Below are 14,880 nucleotides of genomic sequence, written 5' to 3' on the forward strand. Positions count from 1 at the left end.
TCCGGCGGGCCTGTAAATGTTTTATTGTATGTGTTGTATAAATTACAAATGAAGCGTGAGATTGACTCAGACTTTCGCATCAAAAAATGATCAACCATGCTGCCTTTTCTGAAGTATAGGGAGGCACGGGCAGTGGAAGTTAATGTAAATATATAGTATGTGCATGTATAAAAAATACATGCACATACTATATATTTACATTAACTTCCAGTGCCCATGTAGGGAGGGGGTTCGTCCGTGAAATTCAAAACCTCACAGGCGTATTTAGCAATCACAACCATCAGATCCAAATAAAAAAAACGGTCGCACAAGCCAAGGAGAAAAGAGAACGAAAATCCATGCCCCATTGGATCAAGGGTGGGCCTTTGCCAAGATTTAATTCTTGAGAAAACAAAATGTTTTGTACGTGGTGATTACAAAACAAAGCAGATTCTGAACAGGAGCTGCTGATGTCATCTGCGAGATTAATATTTTGAAAAATAAGATATGTATTCCTTTTAATGTCAGTTGTATATTTTCCTACAGTAGAACATACATGTATCTATTGTGTAGAATCAGCATGCAACACCTTGCAAATGACAAGTGGTCAGATTAGATAAAATATTTTTGGCCATTAAAATATTGTTCGGGCTTGCAAAATTATTATACTGGGAGGCCCGAAGGGCCTGTGCTTCACTAAGTTTTTCGTGAAGACTGATTCAATGTTAGATATTTATATATAGATTGAGAACAAAATGGATAAGATTATGAAGCCCCTAGGCCACTGTGATTCAATCCAGGGATCATTTTAACTGGAAGTTAATTCTACTGAGAAACACAGGACTGACGGAATTCCGAGTGTGATATTGATTGAAACCCAAATTATGCTGTATATTTTTAACACTAACCAAACTATTTTTACACAAATTATTTCACGAGGAAATTCGAACTGCACTAAAACAAGGTCAAACACTCACGCCTGCGTTGTGTTGCGCAATCCATCTATCGAAGAAATCGTTAAAATATGTATCAAAGACAATGGCAGAACCAAGTACAGCTATGGCAAACGTTGATGTCCGCTTAAACACGGCTCTGTAAACACCGTCCATCAGACCCATTTCGTCCTCTGCTGTCTAGCTCTATGGAACAAGAGAGATAACCGTGGAACGATTTCCTGGTAGCGTCTAAAACCTGTTGAAGAACCTATAATATCAGGATTTTACATTTTATAAATTTTTGTTCTCGTTAACTCGTATTATATGCATATTTTGATATATAAATAATTCCATCAAATTTTACATTTCTATCTTTTTAGTTTAGTGTTTGAGAGGGGAAGGTATCAGGGGAGGATTCAGGAATTGCTGTCAGGTGGTGGTGGTGGTGGTGGGGGGGGGGGGGGGGGGGGCGCAGTGGCCCAGTGGGTGCAGGGCGAAGCCCTGATGGGGGCCCAGGGGGCGAAGGCGAAGGCCCCGAAAGCCCCCGTATTTTATAGATTTTATAGGGCTTGAAATATGTCTCCTATGTAGTAATTTTTAATGTTTTCTGTAATTTTTATTATGGTGAAATTAATAAAATGACGCAAATTTTGAATTTTAGGAGGGAGGGGGTGCACGCCGGCTGCGCCCCCTTAAATCTGCCACTGGGTATGTAAAGATTAAAGCCCTGATAGATTAGAGTACTGATCGACCCGACTATTTTAAGTGCATTAACCAAACCTTTTTTTGACTTAGTATATATACATACATAATTAAAGTGAACCCTTTATTTTTATTACTAAAAAAAAAAAAAAAAAAAGAAAAAAAAAAAAAAAAAAAAAAAGATTCCCCACTCTAATCCTTCATTGATCACCCAGTTGCAGTTTCAAGTGGGAAGAACTGTGCCGGTTGGATCAAAGACTCCAAGGCACGCTACGGTGGCCGGGGTGGTTTAACTCCTGCATAGTACTTCACTGTCTGGGTTCGTCTATACACACCAATACTTCTCAGCTGCAATATTACCTTCCTATCCCGTGGGGATCCGGATTACAATATAGGTCCTCAGTGCCCCTTGTTTAAGGGGCGACTAAATGGGGCGGTGCTTCGGATGAGACCGTAAAAACCGAGGTCCCGTGTCACAGCAGGTGTGTTACGATAAAGACCCCTCCCTGCTCAAAGGCCGTAAGCGTTGAGCATAGCCTTAAATTTTGCAGCCCTTCACCGGCAATGGTGACATCTATGGGTGACGGAAAGGATAAAAAGACGTTAATGCAAAACGAATGTAATTAATTTTCAAAACATACCGAAATACAAAACAAACTAGCTTAAATAAAATTAACAAACTCCGTTGCATAACCAACGGTCACCGATGCAAAACCAACATTTTCTACCCAGAGTTCCGTGCGCTCCTCGCTCTACACCTCTGTCAACCGCTTTTTACAGAAATCTTGTAAAAGTTTCTAATATCCAACATTTATGTTTTGGATTAAATATTTAGTCATATTATGAAATGTTTTTGGTGCAATTAACTTGATGCTTACTGTAAACTGTTTAAAATCGCTGTTTTCTGATTCTAAATTTGGAACTACTTCGTAATATGCGTATGAATGTAGGACATTCACATGGCGGAGATTTAAATGTAAACATGGAATCAAAAGTAAGAAAGGGTGTAAAAATACGACAAAACTTGTAAAATAAGAGATAAACAGCTAAATGGTAAATATGTACTTATCAAAGTGCCAGTGGGCTATGAAAAGAGCCTGATGTATCACCTGTTCCCAGAAGTTTTAAGGGTAAGGAAACTGAGAATGATTGTTTATATCATGTGATTATATTGTCATGTGATTCCAAGCGTTGGCAGAGGTGTATGTGAAGCTTGAGTAATGCGCCCTCTGGTGAGAGAATGGCAAAACCAACAGTCATTGACAGACGTGACGCTAGATGGCGTGCAGAAAAGACAGATATTATCTGAATTAACGCTTTATGGGAGTCCCGAGTCTATCTACGTCATCATTATATTTGTACATATTTTGAAACGTAATTTCCGCGAAATTGCTAATCATGATGTCGGACTCTCAGAATGGCAACATATCAGAATCTGCAAAACTGTTGCAAGCTGCAGTGTCGTTATACTACAGGAAAGTAGGCATATCCAAGAGACCAGTAACATCAGCATGGGTAGGCCTATGGAAAGCAGCAGACAAGCATCCTTGCAAAATATCGGCAGTTATTCAGCATACGCAGCATGCACGCTAGGCCAAGGGCATACATCAACACGTGGTGACGTCTCCATATGAGTGAAACATTCTCGAGAGAGACGTTGAGCAAGATACAATCAATCAATCAACATGTATAATTAACATTTATCATTATTAGGCAAAGGGTAGAAACTATTGAGCCTCTTAAATAATATTTGATAGAGTATTTCATCGTTTAAATGGTATTGTCCTCAGATCCCGGGGGCAAAAGCGTCTTTGCCCCCCTCCCCCAACACACACAAACATTTTTTGCCGATTGTTTCGATTTCGATAATTTTTACCAAATTAAAATATTGATAGCTTTGTAGAGTTTTTTGTCTAGGCTTAATTTGCTCTTTTGACCAGTAAAAAGCAGAACATAGATCTAATTTTAAAATTTCGATTGTATAGGAATGAAATAAGGAAGTTAATAAACAACAACTAAACGCATATTCATATTGTTATCTGTTCAAGGTAGAAAGGTTTTGTAATTTCTAACATGTTGGCGATCTGAGAGTCGGACATGATTGGCAATTTCACGAGAATCACATTTCAAAATATGTACACATATAATGATTACGTAGATATACTTGCGCACCATCTAGCGCTAAAGGAAGTGAACAGGAACCAAATATTTGTTGCATAATAAACTTAAAATATCTTCTGAAACTAAATAGTGTGGCCTGAATCTAATTTGCTTGTTTTTATTACGAAATTTGATCAATTAAACACTCTACATGATAAGTTATTTACAAGTTTAAGGAGGTCATCCATTATTTCCCAGCTTGCATCTGTGCTCTGACGTAGATGAGACACTTTGCTGTTCAGTTGTTGACTGAGTCACTGTTTGATGGATTCACATTTGAACTGATGGATAAGGTTTCGGAGCAAAAAGCCCTGAAATCAAATCTAATTACAATGCATTAAGAACAAGAAGAAAATATTACCATAAAATATCTCCAGCTCTTCCAACTTTTGAACTTGTTTAGAAGCACTGTACATTTCAAAATTCCGAATCAATTAATTTTTAAATTATTAGTAGATATATATTAAGATTACTGTGTCATATAAAAGTACTGCAATATTGGCATGCCATTTATATATATTTTAAAAACATTGTTGTGACGTCAGTTCTTTGTCTTGACAGTACTTTATTTTTCATACTGTACTGAACGTAGTCCAGTATTATTAAGAGCAGGCCAATATTATGAGAAATGCTGTTTTAGATAGAACAATGTTTTAGTAAGATACAAGACTCCGATGGCCCATTCTGTCAGATACGGGACTGATCACTCGTCGCTACGGGGCTCGTGCCAATCCCGTATCTGACATAATAGACCATCTTCGTTTTGTATACCTTACATAATAATTGATTTTGGAGATGCAATTTACAATCATATCATTTCAAGAAATTCTTCATAATTGCAATGTTCTTTAGGAAATGTTCCCTTTTATGTCACAACAAATGAGGGTAAAACTACTGATTCCCCCCCCCCCCCCCCCCTCAAAGAGGCTGACCGCGTCTGACCTATAGTTGATAAATTGTCAGTAGGCCATAAATCTTGACAGCATGTCTGCAACAGAATTGTTACTGTATTCTATAACGTGTGTATAATATTGGAAATGTTGTGTTTAGATTTTACACATGTGAATACAGAAGGTATTTTTCATTTTCGTGTTTTTCTTACTTGTTTAACAAGTTGTTATGTAAGTCCTCTGAGGATCTCTGGATACATAAATCCATGGATAAATGTAATCTGTAGCAATTATAACAGGACCCAGACACACCGTGTCAAATATGGATGTATAGAACTGCAGTTTATGTGTATATATCTATAGATGTAATCTGACACAAAATGTTCAAACTCATGACAACAAAGACACCCCTTGAATGTACTGTACATAGCTACAATTTCCACAAGCACACCAATCAAGAAAAATTCCTCTCTCATTAAAATGAACTGCTGGTGAAGAAGTATTATTATGAGAAACAATTTCTTCCTCTTTAACATTAGGTTCAAACTGATATCCCACATTTAATTCATTTGCTGCTGATGATCGACAGTTTAACGTCGATGTTCTACAGTGTGCCAAAACACACTATGTGTCCTACTGACGTCAGTATCAGTACAGCCCTCTAGTGGATGCTGAGAGATAATCCAGCAGGGAGGCAAATTTTCAATATGGCAGCTCACAAGGATTGAAAAAAAAGAAGCTAATCTTTATGCAATATCTCCCTACTGAAGAAAGCAACATCTTAATGATTTTATATATTAATTATATACATCAAAATGACAAATTAAAACCATTTGTCACATTTTCATGTTCACTTCCTTTAATTCAGATATAATGTCTGTCTTTTTTGCTCGCCATCTAGCGACAATTCAGTTAATGACTGTTGGTTTTGCATCGGTGATTGTTGGTTTTGTATTGGTGATTGTTGGTTTTGTATTGGTGATTGTTGGTTTTGTATCGGTGATCGTTGGTTTTGCATCGGTGATCGTTGGTTTTGTATTGGTGATTGTTGGTTTTGTATTGGTGATTGTTGGTTTTGTATTGGTGATTGTTGGTTTTGTATCGGTGATCGTTGGTTTTGTATTGGTGATTGTTGGTTTTGTATTGATGATTGTTGGTTTTGCATTGGTACATTGGTGATCGTTTGTATTGCAACGGAGTCTGTTGATTTTCTTTCAAACTGGTTTAATTTGTTTTGTATTTCAGTATGATTTTGAAAATTAATAGTTCGTTTTACATCAATGTCTTTTTGGCTCACCTGAGCCGAAGGCTTAAGTGAGTTTTTCTGATCGAAATTAGTCCGTTGTCCGTCGTCGTTGTCGTCGTCGTAAACTTTTCACATTTTCACTGTCTTCTCCAGAACCACTGGACCAATGTCAACCAAACTTGGCACAAAGCATCCTTGGTTGATGGAGATCCAAGTGTGTTCAAATGAAGGGCCATGCCCCCTCAAAGGGAAGATGATCACAAAAATGTAAAAATAGGACTGAGCCATTTAAAAATCTTCTCAAGAACCACTGGGCCAGAAGAGCTGAAATTTACACGAAAGCCTCTTGACATAGTACAGATTAAAGTTTGTAAAAGCCATGACCCCCAGGGGTAGTTTGGGGCCACAATAGGGGATAAAAGGTTTACATGCGAATGTATAGGTAAATTCTTTGAAAATCTTCTTCTGAAGAACCACTTTGCCAGGAAAGTACAAATTTACATGAAAGCTTCCTGAAATAATGCAGATTCAAGTTTGTTAAAATCATGGTTCCCAGGGATAGGTAGGGGCTAGAATAGGGATCATTTTTACATGCAAATATAGAAGAAAAATCTTTGAATATGGGCCAAGGTAACTCAGGTGAGCGATGTGGACTATGGACCTCTTGTTTACCCTTTTCGCCGCTCAAAGACGTCTCTGTATGAGTGAAATAATTATCTTGAGTGGGATGTTCAACAAGATCCAATCAATCAATCAATCAGTCCTACCCCTATCCTAGACATACCAGACATTTTGACCCAATTGTTCATGTTATGGGGGTTTTGGGCACTCCTGCTTTTAATTCTATGAAAGTAGAGCTTCACCTTTCATCTATCACCTGTGTAAATTTTAGCATTTCATTTCTTTTTCTTTTCATTTTTAATTTTTTGATCCCCTTGTACATAACTCTACGTTGTGAATGTTGTTTTCAATATGTCTTCCCTTTTATGAAGAATTGAACATTCGTTGTATTTTAATCCCAATCTTTTTCGAAATCCCATTTTTAAAAATCCGATACCCCTCTTTGATGAATTTAAAAAAAAATGCCTTCTCTTATAATTACAAGGTCTTAAAACATGACATGCTCTTGTCTCTTTTTACTTACTATGGACCATTTTACAGTACATGCAGATCTACGATTTTACCGTGAAAACGGTACTCCAAGAAATGGAGGAAACTATTGTAAACCAACCAACCAACAAACCATCCAATCAACCATATAATCTTAAAATTGCAACGCAACAGCAGCATCGTCAGTAATTAGGCCAGTGATTTTCGACATAAGTAAAGCCTTCAACAAAGTATGGCATATGAGTATATTATACAACAAAGAAAATGGAATACGAGCTTTGTTCAGTTACCTATATGATAGGAAACAGTAGGTCGTAGACAATGGTAGGAAATCAGACAGAGTGGAGTACCCCAAGGGAGTATACTTAGTCCTCTACTCTGAATTGGTCATAAATATTATGTGTGTCGTAAAAATTCTTGTTGTCGATGATGTGGATACTAGAATCTCTACTTAATGATGTTCTTGAAAAAATCAACATAGGGTGAAAACAATGGCTTATACCTTTTAATCTTACTAAAACAGAATGTCTAACTATATCTAATAAGGTCAAGAAACATTTCCATTCTTCATTGATATTTAATGATGTTAAATATCTGAAAGACGGTGAATCTCGTAAACATTTAGCGGTTATTTTTAGTAGTACATGTATATGTAATTTATTTTGGACTGTGCATGCAGACGAAATAGTGATTGAGTATGTTGCGAAGGGTTAAGTTTATCTTAGGTAGGAGAACTTTGCATTTTTTTTAAAAATTGTAACATACTGTTAGTTACGGGAGGTAATAGACCGGCATCCAGGCATCTTGTAAACGGGATGGGAAATATTATCAAAGCGTAGAGAAAAATCCTCGTCCTTTCCAACTCTACAAGAAATACCATAACATGACTCCTGATTATCTAAACAACATCCAGTCTCAAAGAAATCAGGGTCATAGCTACAACACAAGAACAATTAATTCACTGCAAGCAATCAACTCTTCAAACAAGCTATAATTTAATTCATTTTTTCCAGCTACAATAATTAAAAGGCAATGGAATGCACTACTTCGAATTGTCCAGTTAAATCCCCCATAATCTCTCTTTGAAATATATTTTGATACAGATACAATTCTTAGGAACCAGAATCGGACAAATTATCCATGCCAAATTAAGATTTGAATGTCTTAATCTTCACATGTTTCAAAGGAAATTATGCAATTCACCCTTTTGTATTTGTGGATAGGTTGAAAGTACTGATCATCTTCTTCACTCTGTAATATATACTCCAGGGTAAGGAGCAATATAACTCTGACACTGTCATATATATGTTAATGTTGAATTATTGTCATACTGTAAGGTAAGGATAATCTAGTTGAAAATGAAAACAACGTGTTTTTATTTAGTTCAGAATTTCTTGTTGAAAATAAAAGGCCCTGAATCTACCTGTGAATGTTGATCTGCTATGTCTAGTATTGTTATATTGTATAGAATACAAGAATCTGCACCGGGGTTGTAATAAGTACAAACCTTTGTTTGTTTACATATATTTTGTAGTGCTTAACACTTCAACATGTTACTTCAACAATATCCATAGTTTATATCAATTCGATATGTATGACACGTATTACATGTGTGTTATATTTCAGATTCCAGATTTTCTTTTTCCCTTTTCCTTTTTTCCGTATATTGTAATTGGTATATGACTCATTATTATATCTAATGCCAGATGGGCTAAATATGAAAAAAGAACTTGATATATTGTCAGAATGGGTTAAAAGCATAAGAGGAATGTCAAAATCCCGCATTAGACATATTAAAACAAAAGTACGTGTAATAGTGTGGATTGTATAGGTATATAAACAACTCAACACCAATGGTAGGGTTCTATCAGAGTTTGTATTCTTTTCTAATTAACTCTGAAATATATAACAAGAATATCACATATAATATATATCATGAATTAAAACATATAGTATAAAAATATCAACAAAGAAAACTCATTTGCTCAGCACAGTTTACAACCAAGAGTTATTCCCCTTAATAGTGCTTATAAAGATATATTTGACTATTGATTACTATATGGTATAAATAATAAATAGATTTATCTTACTCGACTATTGCACTTAATTAATCATAGACTATTAATAAACTTGATAAGAATATTCAGAACTTATCATAATGCAAAGAATATACAAAAAAAAAAAAAATGCAATGTCATACCTATGTGTGACACAGAGCCAAATTTCTGGTCAGGTCCAGAATATTCTATATGCTGGTAATAAATCTATATAGAAATAATGAAATATCAAATACTTGTGTGAAACTAATGTTACATTACTTATTCACACAAGGAAATCATAAAAAGTAAAAATAGCTGAATACTACTCGAACACTCTGACATTCACACATAACATATTTAAACTACTACATTTGATTCAATCATGATTTATAGTTTTAATATACATTCATACTGATATACATTTTACTCTTTAGTTGTAATTGATAACTTAAAGATAATGTAGAAATGCATATGATCACTCTTACTCAATTACCATCATAGAAAATGCATAAAATCTAACTATTCAGCAAATGTATTAATTCAAAGTAAGAACATGTACTTTGAATTATATATGATCATAAAAACTCAAAAGAAAGTCATATTTACTTACAGTCAAATTGTACTAGGAAAATCTTCTGGAAAATACTTCTATATTCTTAGAAGACAATTCAAAATGTGAACAATAGTAAAGAGAGGGAACTTAGACAACCAATGAAATTGGAGAGTTCTATATTCTATAAATATTTACATGGTGCTATTACTGACCATTATGATCTCATAATCTATAAATAACTTTAGAGATATTTGCATATACTATTAAGTTGTACATAAAATAAATTAAAAGTAAAGACAACTTTTGTCATGTACTAATCTTCATAATCTAAATAATGAAATAATATATTTACTTTAGAAAAATATCACCCTGTCACATACGTACCATCCATCCTTCTGTGTTTAGTAAATCAGAAGTGATAAACGAATTAGATAGGCTACATGAGGAATATGTTTCGGTTCCAGCTGACAAAGCTTGTAACAACATTGTTTTTGCTTGTAAGGCTCATTATTACAACTGTATTTTAAACGAACTTGGCATTAATTCCACTTTTGGTAATCGTACTTATACTCCGACTGCCCTTTCAAAAGATGAAATTCTTCAAAACCATGCTTCAGCTTTAGACACATTTAATATCCCAGTCAATGGGTCAAATGAATATGAGTTACCGTACCTATACTGGATTCCTAAACTACATAAAAACCCTTACAAAGATACATTGCTGGATCCAGTAAGTGCTCTACCAATCCCTTATCTTTGCTCCTCAAGAAAATATTAACAGCTGTGAAGGAGAAACTTCAAACGTACTGTGCGACTACATATGCCAGAAGTGGTGTAAATCAAATGTGGATTCTAAAAAATTCTAAAGAACTTTTAGTAAACTTGAAATCGCAAAAACTTTTCCCAAATCAATAACATTAAAACCTATGGCTTTTCAACACTTTACACGACCATTCCTTACGATGAATTAAAGACTAGACTTTTTGACATCATAGACAGTTGCTTCCTCAACAAAAATGGAAAACGGAAATATTCATATCTAGCGATCAGTCATCCAAAAAATTACTTTCTTAAACACCACTCTGATTCCACGCACAAGTACTCTGAAGTTGAAATAAAAAATGAGCTCGAGTTCCTTGTTGACAATATCCTCGTGGTCTTCGGTGATCAGGTCTTCCAATAGTCTGTTGGAATTCCTATGGGCACGAATTGTGCTCCTTTGTTAGCTGACATGTTTCTATATTCATATGAGTTTCAACAGTCTCGATTGAAGTAAGGATTTCGTAAATTGTATGGTCGCTATAACGATCTAGTTCGTCAATACAACCTATCATTGGGTCAAATGCTGTCTGACGTGTTTCATACTGATTGTTAGGCCGTTCTTGACACACTGATTTTGACTACAGATAACTCCGTTTACGTGATCAGGATATAGAGCTCACAGTGGGTGTGACCGGTCGACAGGGGATGCTTACTCCTCCTAAGAACCTGATCCCACTTCTGGTGTGTCCAGGGGTCCGTGTTTGCCCAACTATCTATTTTGTATTGCTTATAGGAGTTATGAGATTGATCACTGTTCGTTATCTTCACCTTTCATCAGTTGCGACACTGTTTCTACGAAGACTTACGCGTCATCGATAAACACGTTGAAAAATGTAGGACGAAAATATACTCTTGAAAGACACTTTTAATATGTTTAACGTTTCACTAATGTGCTATTCCACTTTTATTCACTGTTTTCCTCACCTCATGATATATAGGTTCTAGGCATGTCTAGTATTGATTCTAACAGGTCATAAGCATTGAGCTTAAGAAGTAAATTATGAAGAAGTTAATAAAAGGTCTTAGGTAGATACAATAGCTGCAGTCTATTCATTGATATCCAACCTCATCCCCAGTTTTCAGTAGATCTTTTAAAATAAAGTTGACTGACATTGAAATCCAGACCGAAAGGCTGCTTAGAATGGATTGAAGTTGTTTTAAAATATTCCGTTAATTGTATTTCAATCACTCTTTCAAAGATCTCAGAAAAGATTTGGAAGTACATGTGTATATTGATTTCACCTATGATCTTTTGTATTCATTTTCTTCTGTATTAGGGGTCACCTAAGCTATTCAAAGTTAGTCATGGAAGATTGATTACATCAGCTCCTTTGTTAGCTGACCTGTTTCTATATTCATATGAAGCAGAATTTATTCAAAAACTTCTTCGCGAGAAGAAAAAATCTCTCGCTGTGGCCTTCAATTCGACATTTAGATATATCAATGACGTTTTGTCTATTAACAATAATAGCTTTCATTCATATGTCGATTTGATATATCCCTGTGAGCTCGAAATAAAGGACACCACAGAGTCGTCCACTTCTGCTTCATACTTAGATATTTTATTGAAAGTAGACATTAACGGCAAACTGACAACTCAACTGTATGACAAACGGGATGATTTCAGCTTCTCCATTGTCAACTTTCCATATTTATGCAACAATATTCCATTATCACCTGCATATGGTGTTTATATACCTCAACTGATTCGATATACAAGAGCTTGTTCTGGGTATAGTCAGTTTTTAAATCGAGGTAAGCTACTGACAAACAAGTTGATGGTACAAAGGTTTCAACAGTCTCGATTGAAGTCAGCATTTAGCAAATTCTATGGTCGTTATAACGATCTAGTTCGTCAATACAACTTCGCATTGGGTCAAATGCTGTCTGACGTGTTTCATACCGATTGCTAAGCCGTTCTTGGTACACTGATTTTGACTGCGGATAACTCCGTTTACCTGATCAGGATATAGGGCTCATGGCGAGTGTGACCGGTCAACAGGGGATGCTTACTCCTTCTAGGCACCTGATCCCACCTCTAGTGTGTCCAGGGGTCCGTGTTTGCCCAACTATCTATTTTGTATTGCTTATAGAAGTTATGAGATTGATCACTGTTCGTTATCTTCACCTTGCATCAGCTTATGATATTAGTCAAAAGCCTCCTGACGATTTGATTAGCTACAGTTTTTGGGAGATATCATCAAAACTATCTACCTTTCTAACAGTCATTTTACATTGTTACATTGCTTTTGTCTTCGATTTCTTAATTTATTCCCGAGATTTACTGGACAAAATCTTGTTTTTTCCTCATTGCTTGTATGCTTGCTTGTTTTTCCTTAACCTTCTTGTATAGGATTCATATTATTTGAGTACATTTATGAAGTCTCGTATGTTTTTTCTTACTGTTTACAAATACATGTATATTGCTTCTGACACTGTCACATATTTTGCTTATGTTTGATACAATCCTAATTTGCCAGTTAAAGTTAATGTAACACATCTTTCCGTGAAATATATATTTACAGGCTTGTTTTGTTGTTGTTGTTTTTTAAATGAAGGACGAGAGCTTCTTTGTTGTCACATAGTGTCCCAATTTTGCAATTTTGGCTGGCGTTCATTGCCTGAAAGTTGATGAATTAGAAGAATTAGAAGAATCTTCTTCTATGTAGCCTTGACGAGTTTTATTTGTATGGATGGAATATCTCCTGTTTGAATTTTCTTCCTTTCAGCATAGATAGTGTGTGCTTATCTGCTTGCAAAGTAGTTGTTAAAATTCTTCATACGCTTTATTTACATCATAACACCTAGATAATGTTGATATTTGATCTAATTCTGTTGCAAAATGTTCAGCATTGAAACATTTGAAGCTCTTACACAAACTTTGCTAGCTATTTTGACGTTGCGAACTGGTATGAATTGGTGGCAAGGTTTTTTTTCCCCAATCCATGGGCTACATTTTATACAGTGAGTGAGAGATATATCAATTGTATTTATCTATGTACATTTATTTATCATATATCAATACTTTTTAAAATCATATATGATCATGATATAGGGCACATGGCGAGCTGACTGGTCGACCGGTGATGCCTAGGCACCTGATTCCATGTTATTCATGTCCAGGGGTAATTGTTTGCTCTACACGTAATTTTGTATTCTTTATGTTATTAGATTAACCACTGTCCGTTATTTTCACTTTTTCATATGGGAAATACATGTACTAGGATATAAATATAAATTTTAAGAGGGTGATATTTTAATTTATTGCAATGAAGTCAATGTAAACATGCTCTTGTAATGGCATATTTCAGCGATAAGAATTTGTTTTAAAGTGTATGAATTTTGTGCTATAACGAATTGTAAAATTAAATTCATGTGAATCAGGAATATTTTCCTAATTGTAGACCCCTACGAATCCATGATCTTCACACATGCCATTTTTAAACAATGCATCAATAAGATTTGCTTAATGTCCATTTGAAATATTAGTAATGATAATGAAATGGCCAGGAGACTACTAGTTTCACTGACATGTTTGATTCTTCTATGAACTATGTATAGAACGTTCAGTTTTTACATCAGACAGTATGTATTTCTGATTTATATTTTTAATTTCATTTTAGATTGAAACGATGGTAGTTCTTGTCCTGTGTAACACCATATCAAACAGAAAGTTCATTTTCAAGCTATTCTCCATTCACATGTTGTGAAAACATTAACAATCCGTTTATAACGAATCAAAAACATTCAGTAATCTACCCATAAATCCAAATACTAGTCCTAGCCCTTCATACTCGTACTTGTTTAGATGGACAGTATATATCTTCGTGGTCTTTGTTGATCAGGTCTTCCAACAGTCTGCTGGAATTCCCATGGGCACCGACTATGCTCCTTTGTCAGCTGACCTGTTGTTGTATTCATATGAAGCAGAATTTATTCGGACACTTCTACCTGAGAAGAAAAAATATCTTGCTGTGACCTTCAATTCGACATTTAGGTATATCGACGACGTTTTATCTATTAACAATAACTTTCATTCATATGTCGATTCGATATATCTCTGTGAGCTCGAAATAAAAGACAATACACTTCTGCTTCATACTTGGATATTCTATTGAAAGTAAATATTAACGACAAACTAAGAACTCTACTTTATAACAAACGGGATGATTTGAGCTACTCCATCGTCAACTTCCCATATTTATGTAGCAATATTTCATTATCACCTGCATATGGTGTCTATATATCTCAACTGATTCGATACGCAAGAGCGTGTTCTGCGTATAGTAAGTTTTTAAACTGAGGCAAGCTGCTGACAAATAAGTTTATGGTATAGGGGTTTCAACAGTCTCGACTGAGGTCAGCATTTAGCAAATTCTATGGTCGTTTTAACAATCTAGTTCGTCAATACAACCTATCATTGGGTCAAATGCTGTCTGACGTG

At 35.2% G+C, this 14,880-nt stretch overlaps 2 long non-coding RNA genes across 2 annotated transcripts in view; both read right to left on the reverse strand.

Annotated features, from left to right (window-relative positions):
- The window catches only part of LOC125657651 (uncharacterized), an 8,665-nt gene extending 7,490 nt beyond the window's left edge, over positions 1–1,175 (reverse strand). The window contains exon 1 of the long non-coding RNA XR_007363415.2: positions 957–1,175. This is a non-coding gene — a long non-coding RNA (uncharacterized LOC125657651). The remainder of the gene's footprint in view (positions 1–956) is intronic.
- Positions 1,176–8,879: 7,704 nt separating this feature from the next.
- On the reverse strand, positions 8,880–9,601 carry LOC130049794 (uncharacterized). Its single transcript, XR_008798133.1, has 2 exons — positions 9,223–9,601; positions 8,880–8,918 (listed from the first exon to the last, which is right to left on the reverse strand). It is a non-coding gene; the product is annotated as an uncharacterized LOC130049794 (long non-coding RNA).
- Between the last annotated feature and the right edge of the window lie 5,279 nt (positions 9,602–14,880).

This window comes from Ostrea edulis, chromosome 1 (assembly GCF_947568905.1).
Source record: "Ostrea edulis chromosome 1, xbOstEdul1.1, whole genome shotgun sequence".
Taxonomy (NCBI): domain Eukaryota; kingdom Metazoa; phylum Mollusca; class Bivalvia; order Ostreida; family Ostreidae; genus Ostrea; species Ostrea edulis.